Below are 9,066 nucleotides of genomic sequence, written 5' to 3'. Positions count from 1 at the left end.
TTTTAGAGGAACACCTGGGACTCTAGCAGCCTCAGTCTCCCTCCGCCTCAATCCCCACTGGCTTTTTACAGCCAGAAGTTATTGGGACTTCTCTTCCTGGTACTGGAACTCTGGGTCCGGGGTCTGGTGTGGGGCTTGGACCCCCTTGAACCTCAGGGGGCACCTCTGAAGCCAAGATATCCCTCCCAATTTTCATTTGCCACACATAGCTGTGGGCCCAGCCCATTCTGGGTCTCTGCCCCTCCTACCAGTCTCTATGTTTCGTATTAATTTTATCCTTAATTGTAAGACTTCTGTACAGCTAGAGTTCAGATGATTCTGAATGATGGTTGTCTGTAATATAGCTGTGATTTTGATTTGGTTGTGGGAGGATTTGAGTACCATGTCTACCTGGCCACCATCTTCACTGGAAAACTCAGTTATTTTCTTTAAATTTAGAAAATTGGAATAAAATTTCTTGGTTAATATTACTTTTTAAATTTGAATTGACTTTAGTTAGGTTTACATTACTGTTACTTAAACCAGAGCCTATTCCTGAAGATTTGAACTAAAAGAAATTGCTTAACTTGGTGTACCAAAGTATTCATACATGAAAGAATTACATGATTAATGAAAACTTTTGAAAATGAAAAAAATTTCAGTCAAAGATCACAGTAAAATTACTACCTTAAAGTGTTGTGAAATTAAGGTTTAAAAATAATATAAGAAAAAAAAACATACCTCATCTAGCCAATGAATAACATCTAGAGTTCTTTCTTCTGTGGCTTACTCACATTTGCTTTTACTGGCATCAGGAATTATTCCTGTAGAATCCTAGATTTCTTGCTGTGGGGTATGCCGTGTACAAGTTCTTTAAAACAATTTCTTAACACAAGGAAACTTAGTATGTCAGATCCTTAATATCTGGAGAACTTAAAACCTCCTATTAGGATAAAAACGGCTTCTTCTACTTTTTTAAGCCCTTTGATTAAGGGCATAATATGTCATGGGTGGGGATGAGGATGATGGGGAGGGGGAGACAGAGGTGGTTTTGAAAAGCAATGCTGTGGCTAATTGTCAAGTTCAGGAGTGTTCTATCATGTAAGCAAGCTCCCAGGTATTTGTTGAGTGTCTACTAGATTTTTTAGCCAGCCACATGCTTCTACAGCTATTAAATATTAAGCTGTCTTGGTACCAGTTGCAAAACCTCAAATGTCTTTTCCTGTGGCTGTCATGTGGCTCTTTATATAGCACAAGTGGTGCTGTTGTGCAACCAAATCCGGACACTCCAGACACAGCGTGTTTCTGATGCCAGAGGAAGTCGTGGGGCAGATCTGATGGTTCACAGAGAGAAAATATTCATTCCACATTTATTCCCAGGCCTGGCTCAAAGGGCTCCATGATTTGAGGAATTACCCCAGTTGTGCTTCCCTATTTCCAGGGAGTAAAACCAGAGAGCAGTTTAGGCTGATGGGTTTGCTCCTGTCTGGTGTCTACACCATTGTTACTGTCACTCGGAGTCACAGGGTATTAATGGCTGCTATGTGGCCTGCTGTAGCATAGGGAGGGGTGATTGCTATAAGGCTGTAGTGGGTTGATCATAGTTCAGATTTCAATTGTGCCAGGAAAGCTCTGTGAATTGGGCATGCTCCTTGAGTCCTCCAAACATGGTTTCCTTATCAATAAAATGAATACAATAGAACATAACCAAGTAAGGTTGTTGAGAAGAGAAAGGAAAATAAAAATAAGAGCTAATAAAATATCAAATTCTTATTATGTGCCAGGCACCATTCTGATCACTTTTTACGTTACTCATGTGATCTCAGTTTTTATGACAATTCTGTAGGGTAGGTGTTATCATCATTTCCATTTTCTAGGAGTGACTGAGTTTGATTTGTACAAGGTGACACAAGTAGGAAGTGGCAGAACAGGGATGCGAATCCAAACAGCCTGATTGCAGGACCTGCACTCTTAACTCAAAATATTCACGTATTAATTTAAGAACATAGAACTATTTAAAAATGGTTCTGCATCCAAAATTCACTGACTGATTAGTTAACAAACTTTTCTCAATGTCAACTGTGTGTGAAGCCCTATGATAGGTGCTATGGGAAGGCAAATATAAGACATTTTGTCACATAATAGTGAAAAAATTCTCTGGCTTCCCTATAATGGGGAGATATGTAAGAAGATGGTGACAGGCATTTGGGGAATGAGCAAGGCCTGGGAGTTTGTGGCCTTAGCTGTTGATTTGCTGAGGGAAAGGGAGAATGAGGGCTAAGGTGAAGATACTGCTGAGGTGTCAAGATCAGGGAGACCAAGAGAATGGTGACCTGATCAATATAATGGGAGATCCAGAGGAGCTGGTGTGGGGAGGGAGATGGTGCCAGTCACAGTGAATTTCCCTGTAGATACCTCAAGTTATATCATACTAGCGGCCCGATGCACGAAAATTCGTGTGAGAGAAGGCCTTCCTTCCCCCGGCTGTTGGCACTGGCTTCCTTCCAGCACCTGGGACCCGGGCATCCCTCCTTCAGCCACTGGCAGGCACCCGGGATCTGGGCTGGTTTCCCTCGGCCGCGGCTTTGTCAGGAAGGACATCTGGAATGATGTCCAGAAGACGTCTGGTCTAATTAGCATATTACCCTTTTATTATTATAGATAGGCAGTGTTAGTTGCCAAATTGAACATGCAGTGAACATGTTTGCTCCTTGTTAATTCATAACACAAATATTTAATGACTATCTATTTTGTGTCATGGGCTCCTAGGCCAGCTCTGAGGTCTTTCCTAACTCGGAGTTCACATTTCTTGTGAATTTGGAAGGGAAAGGCATTCAATATGTTCGTCTTTTCAGTGTCATCTTCTTTCATCTCAATTTTATTTATTAACATTAGTAGTATCTGGGGCAAGAGTATAAATGGAGATCTATTTACTACATGTCTTAATTTTTAAGTTATGTCAGGATAACAAACTATTAAGTAAAAGACATTTTGTCTTCCTAGTTTGACAAAATATCCCATAAACACTTGGAAGGTGATATTAGAGTTTATAATTGTTAGTTGGCTTTGAGTTCTTCCCTGGAAGATAGCTGTCTGGGGAGATGGAACTGGGAGAGATGTCCCTCCTTGGGAACATGCATGGGGATATCCTGCCTGCACGTTTAAGCTTCGATCACCTCCCATACCTCACCTGTAGGCAGTTGGCCATTTTGGGGCCTAGTCCAGTCTTCTCTCAGGAGGACTGACCCAAGAAAGAGGCTGCATTTGGTCCCAGAAATAGGATTGAGGCCATTTGTGTAGAGAATTTTAGAATTCCAAAAACATGATCCATGGTCTTGAAGTGGGGACACAAGCTCTGGGTATACGTGTCCTCTTGCTCTGTGGAATTTTTGTCCAGAGTGGAGGAGCATATGGAGGAGGCCAGAATGCAGTCTCTAAAGTGTGAAGCCAAGAGGAGTACCACACTTGCCTTCTGTCCAGGAGATCTACTGACTAACTGGAGTTTTGTTATTAGTGCTTTTGTATGTCTCAGTTGTTCCTACAAGGTCAGAATGACCTCTATCTACCTTTTGATACCTGTCATAAATTGAAATTTCCAAATGTTTATTTTTGTAGACCTTGCCAAAAAAGGAAAGAAAGGAGGAGAGGAGGAAAGGAAAAGGAAGGGGAAGGGAAGGGAAGGGAGAGGGGAGGGGAAGGAAGGAAAGGGAAGGGAAGGGAGAAAATAAAAAGAGAAGGCAAGGCATTCATGACTCTGGTCTTATTAAAGGCAGCTGCTAAAAAATGTTCTCAGATATTTAACAGCCAAACTAAGGCAAGACAGATGCTGCTGGCTTTGTTGTAAATTCTGCAGACGTTGTCTTTCCACATAAATCCAGGGAAGCCCCTAATTTGAATTGCAATCTTTAGTGTACTGGATTCATTTCTCTCATGATTCTTCCTAATAATTAATTTCTTATATTTATAATTTGTTTTTGGTTCTTAGAGCTGCTTTACAGGACCCCAACAATTGCTGTGGATCTCAGTTTGACTATCAGAAAACTCAGGTTTTTGTTTTCTTATAAAATATTTTTAGGATTTTGCTAATTCAATTCAATGCAAAACCACACATTGTACCCATTATGCTATGCATTGTGTTTTCCCCTAGAAAGATCTAAATGAATAAGACCTGGTTACTACCCTTAATGAGCTCATATACTGGTGGTTGAGATAGATATTTAAGGATATCCTATCTAATAAAAGGATAATATGCAAATTAACCATCACTCCATCACAAAGCTGGTGGTGCCCCTAGTCACAAGATGGCGGCGCCCAGTCCTCTCAGCCCCGCCGGAGTCTCCCAGTCCCTGGGGGAGGGCAGCCGCTGAGAGCAGGCAGTGTGAGTGGCCTGGTGGAATGCTTGCTTTGTCGCCATGGTGACAAGGCCAGTTTTCCACCCCAGCCGCGGAGTGCCTCTGGGCAGTGGGCACAGAGCGGCTGGGGGTGGGAGGGTGGGGACGCTTGCGTTGTCATCCTGGTGACGAGGCAAGCATTCTGCGCCCAGCCTCAGATGGGCCTCTGGCCAGACCAGGGCGCGGATGGGCCTCTGAGCCGTGGAGAGCCTCTGGGCAGCAGGCGCGGAGCAGCCAGGCCCTGCAGAGAGCTACTGGCGCATGGACTCATGCACAGGGCTCCTAGTAAATTATAATAGAACACAATAAATGTTACTACAGGCGGCCATGTGAGGAGAGAGGACGGCAGAGTTGATACTCAGACCTTGAGGGGGTCTGTGAAGATTTCACTGAGGAGATGGTATTTCACCTGGGTCTGAAAGATGAGTAGAAGTTTGCCAGACAAGTGAGATAATTATTATTGCCCATTTTCCTTTTTAATTATTTAGTTTTCTATTTACTTACAATTAATGAGATGCCTGGATTGTTATTGCTCATAAATATCTAATTTCCTATATTTTCTTATTGTTCAGCCCGATGTCTCCCATATGGGACACAGTTTTGTATATGAGTTTCTGCATTATCATCTATAGAATAGGAACTAATACTACCTAGTAGAGTTGTTTTGAGCTTTCAAAGCAATACTGGGTCTAAATGCTTAGCACTGTTCCTGTGTAGGGGTTAGGATTGTGCTTGGCTACATGTCATGGAACTCCAACTCCCATGACTTAACCGAGTCAGGGTTTGTTTTAGCTCAGAAAGTCCTGAGCGAAACAGTGCAGGGTTGGTGGCTCAGCATCCAGGGCTCCTCCAAATGTTCTGCTTTGCCTTTCTTAGCATATGGTTTTCTTTTCTAGTATTTGCTGAGTCGTGATGACAAGATGGACCCCTATCTCCAGCCTCATATTCAGTTCAGGAAGAAGAAGGAAGGAAAAAGGAAAAGGGCAATGCCTTTATCAGGAAAGCAAAACTCACTGTGAAAGCTCCATCATACTGTTTATGTGTCAAAGGACAGAGCTTTCCACGTGGCCTCCCTGACTGAGGGAATCTGAGAGGGCAGATATTTTAATTAGGCATTTTGGCATCATAAACAAGATTGGGGTTCTCATAGGACAGAGAAGGAACACAGATATTATGTAAGCAACCAGCAGCCTCTGCTACAACTGGAAGACAATAAACACTCAACAGTCAGTTGAGACACTTAATAAATGTTTGTTCAGTTGAATAGAACCATCTCCACACTGATTCTGGCCCAAAGTAGCATCATCTCTTGCTCTTGCTAAGAGCCTGCTAACTGACCTCCCTACCTCTATTCTTGCCTCTACACAATATATTTCCCACTAGGAGTCAAGTGAATTTTTAAAAATGTAAGTTGACCTAAAAAAGTATAAAACTCCTAGAATAGGGTAAAAGCCTCATGATATTGGAATTGGCAATGATTTCTTAGATATGACACCAAATGCATAAAAGAAAAACATAGATAAATTGGACTACATTAAAATTAAAAACTGCACATAAAAGGACATAATCAACAGAATGAAAAGGCAAATACATAACAGGAGAAAATATTTGCAAATCATGTATCTGATAAGGGGTTCATATCCAGAATATATAAAGAACTCCTAGAGCTCAACAACAAAAACCTCAAATCACCCAAATAAAAGTGGGCAAAGGATTTAAACAGGTTTTTCTTAAAAGATGATATACAGATGGCCAACAAGCATATAAACATGCTCCATATTAATAATCATTAAGGAAATACAAGTGAAAACCACGGTGAGATATTGCATTACATCCATTAGGATAGGTGTAAAAAGCAAAAACAGAAAATAGCAGGTGTTGGTGAGGATGTGGACAAATTGCAAACCTTAGGCACTGTTGGCTGGACTGTAAAATGGTGCAGCCAGTGGAAAACAGTATAGCAATTCTCTACATACAAAACACTGAAATATAGTTATCTATGATCTAGCAATCCCACTTCTGAATATATCCCCAAAGAATTGAAAGCAGGATCTTGAAGAGATGTCTGTACATTATTCACAATAGCTAAAAGGTGGAAGCAACTTGGTTATCAAAATGACCTCTCATGACCTATAGCAACTGCAGACCTTCCTGACCTCAGGTGAGAGCACTCTCCTTGTTCACTATGTCCTAATGTAACTAGTCTTTCCATATATTACACCTACTAATCTCATTCCTGCCATAGGACTTTTGTTCTGCTTTTCCCTGTACCTGGAACATTCCTCTCTATTTTCATAGTTGGCTCCTTCTTATCATCCAGACCTAAGCTCAAACATTTTCTCTTCAAAGAGATCCTTCTCTGTCTTTATGTAAGGGTACCTTCTGCCACACCTTAGTTACTATTATGTTGCCTTGATTAATTTATTCATAAGCCTTTTCACTATGTGAAATTAATATGTTTATTGCCTGTCTCCTTTAGCAGAATTTACGCTGAATGAGAGCAGACTTTGTGGTTTACTACTGTAATGTCAAGGCTGACAGAGAATTATCCAGACACTCAATAAATATCAGTTAAACAAATAATTGAATTCGGCAAATATTTTTTGGGTCATCACTGTGCTTCAGGCTGTGTACTAAGCACCAAGCATAAACAAACATTATGTGATCAACTTCATAATGAACTATTGGTAGGCTATAGCCTTTTCCAAGACTGGAGTCTTAAGGACCACCAACGATTGCAGACCTACCTTAGAAGGGGAGCAGAGCTCAGTGATGTAGAGAGACCTGGATGATTCAGTTGAGCTCCTGTATCAAACTTCACTTGAGATTAGCATGCTCTTAGACTTTGAAATTTCATGAGCCCATAGATTCCCTTGTGTGCTTAAGCCAATTCGAGCTGGGTTTCTGTTTCTTACTAACCAGAGTCCTAACAGATAAATATGTAACTCAGTTGTTGTGAGCTATAGAATCTTCATGCATTGTTAATGGACCACGTGTACATATGTAAGAAGATGGAGACAGTTTTTCCCCAGAGCTCCTTTTAAGAAGGAGACAGCATTTATTTGAGAGGGAGAGAACTGAGACAGTCGGATATAAGTGGACTTTCTCTTAATGTGAAAGGGAAAAATCTCCATAGTCATCCTGTGGGAGAAAAAAGAGAAAGAAAAAAAGGAAGAAAGAGTTGACTTTGAAGGCATGAGTTGCTAATTTAACCTCATAATCCCCAAATCATTAGTAAAATTTACAAAATGTTTGAGTTTAGGTGGATGTGTGTGTGTGTGTGTGTGTGTGTGTGTGTGTGTTGGGGTGGGCTAGGGTGTGGTGCAGGGAAGGGGCTTGGTTTTGTGTTGTGCCTGGATTGACATGGTGTGGAATTGAGGCAGTACCAGCATGAATGGAGAGGCAGAGAAAAGCATGATGAAAAATGTTCCAGAGGGCATAGGAAGTGTTTGTGTGCGTGTGTATGTGTGTAGTATGATGAATTTTCCCCAGGCTGTGGATTTGGGCTCAGGTCTTGTTGGTAAAGATCTCCCAGGAATAAGGGGCCAAAGATGCTATCTTGTCTATATATTTTTTCTTCTATTAAAATAAATATATACTCAATATACCACAGTTCACTTGTGCATTAGTAGGAATAGTTATGTATATACATATTATAGTCTCTTGGCTTCATATATAATATTTTATTGTATACAGAACTTTATCTCAAAGCCTTTTGGTTATTTTAGATGTTTCAGTGTATTTTATAACCTTCAACCTATTTTAGAAGCTCTATCCCTATGTACTATAATTATCATGGGGTTGTTATGATCATACCCACTTCAAATGCTTGCACAGGAAATTGTTTTCCTTCTAAAAACATGGCCCAGTGCCAGACCCTGATATAGAAATCTGAGTCAATGGTCAGTGTCAACTCCACAAAGAAATGTTATGAATTTCCAACACGTTGTATAATCCAACCTTTCTGAAATGACTGATGCTGTTTTAAAAGTGAGAAATAATCACAGTGCATGCTGTGTTCCATGGCTTGTCACCATCTTGGATCAGAAGAGAGACACTGGCCAGATCTTGGATGTAGGACCAAGCAAAATAAGACCCAGTACAGAGTTGCTGTCTTCCATGTGGAGGGGCTCACGGACCTTGGGCTCGAGGACACTACTTGGGGATGCTGGTGGTACCCATAATAGTCAGTCCTTTGGCATTTACTGTGCACTATCCTATATAATAAAAGCCTAATATGCTAAGTGTCCGGTCGTCTGGTCAGCTTTTCAACTAATCAAAGCGTAATATAATAATGATATGCTAAGGCTGCTCAACTGCTTGCTATGACATACACTGACCACCAGAGGGAAGACAGTCGATCAGTCGACCAGTCGCTATGATGTGCTCTGACCACCAGGCAGCAGATACTCCAACCTGTAGATTAGCTTGCTTCTGGGGTCTGGCCAAGCAGGACTGGGCAAGATGGGCCAGACACACCCTGGAGCTCTCCTGCTGTCCCTCCCTGGCTGGCCAACCTCCTAAGTCCTTCCCTGGATCCAATCATGCACCGGTGGGGTCCCTTGGACTGGCCTGTGCCCTCTCACAATCTGGGACCCCTCAGGGGATGATGGAGAGCCAGTTTCGGCCCAATCCCGCAGGCCAGACTGAGGGACCCCACTGGTGCATGAATTCGTGCACCGGCCCTCTAGTAGAG

Source organism: Cnephaeus nilssonii (assembly GCF_951640355.1).
Source record: "Cnephaeus nilssonii genome assembly, chromosome: 13".
In the NCBI taxonomy this organism is placed as follows: domain Eukaryota; kingdom Metazoa; phylum Chordata; class Mammalia; order Chiroptera; family Vespertilionidae; genus Cnephaeus; species Cnephaeus nilssonii.
This window is presented reverse-complemented; position numbering follows the sequence as displayed.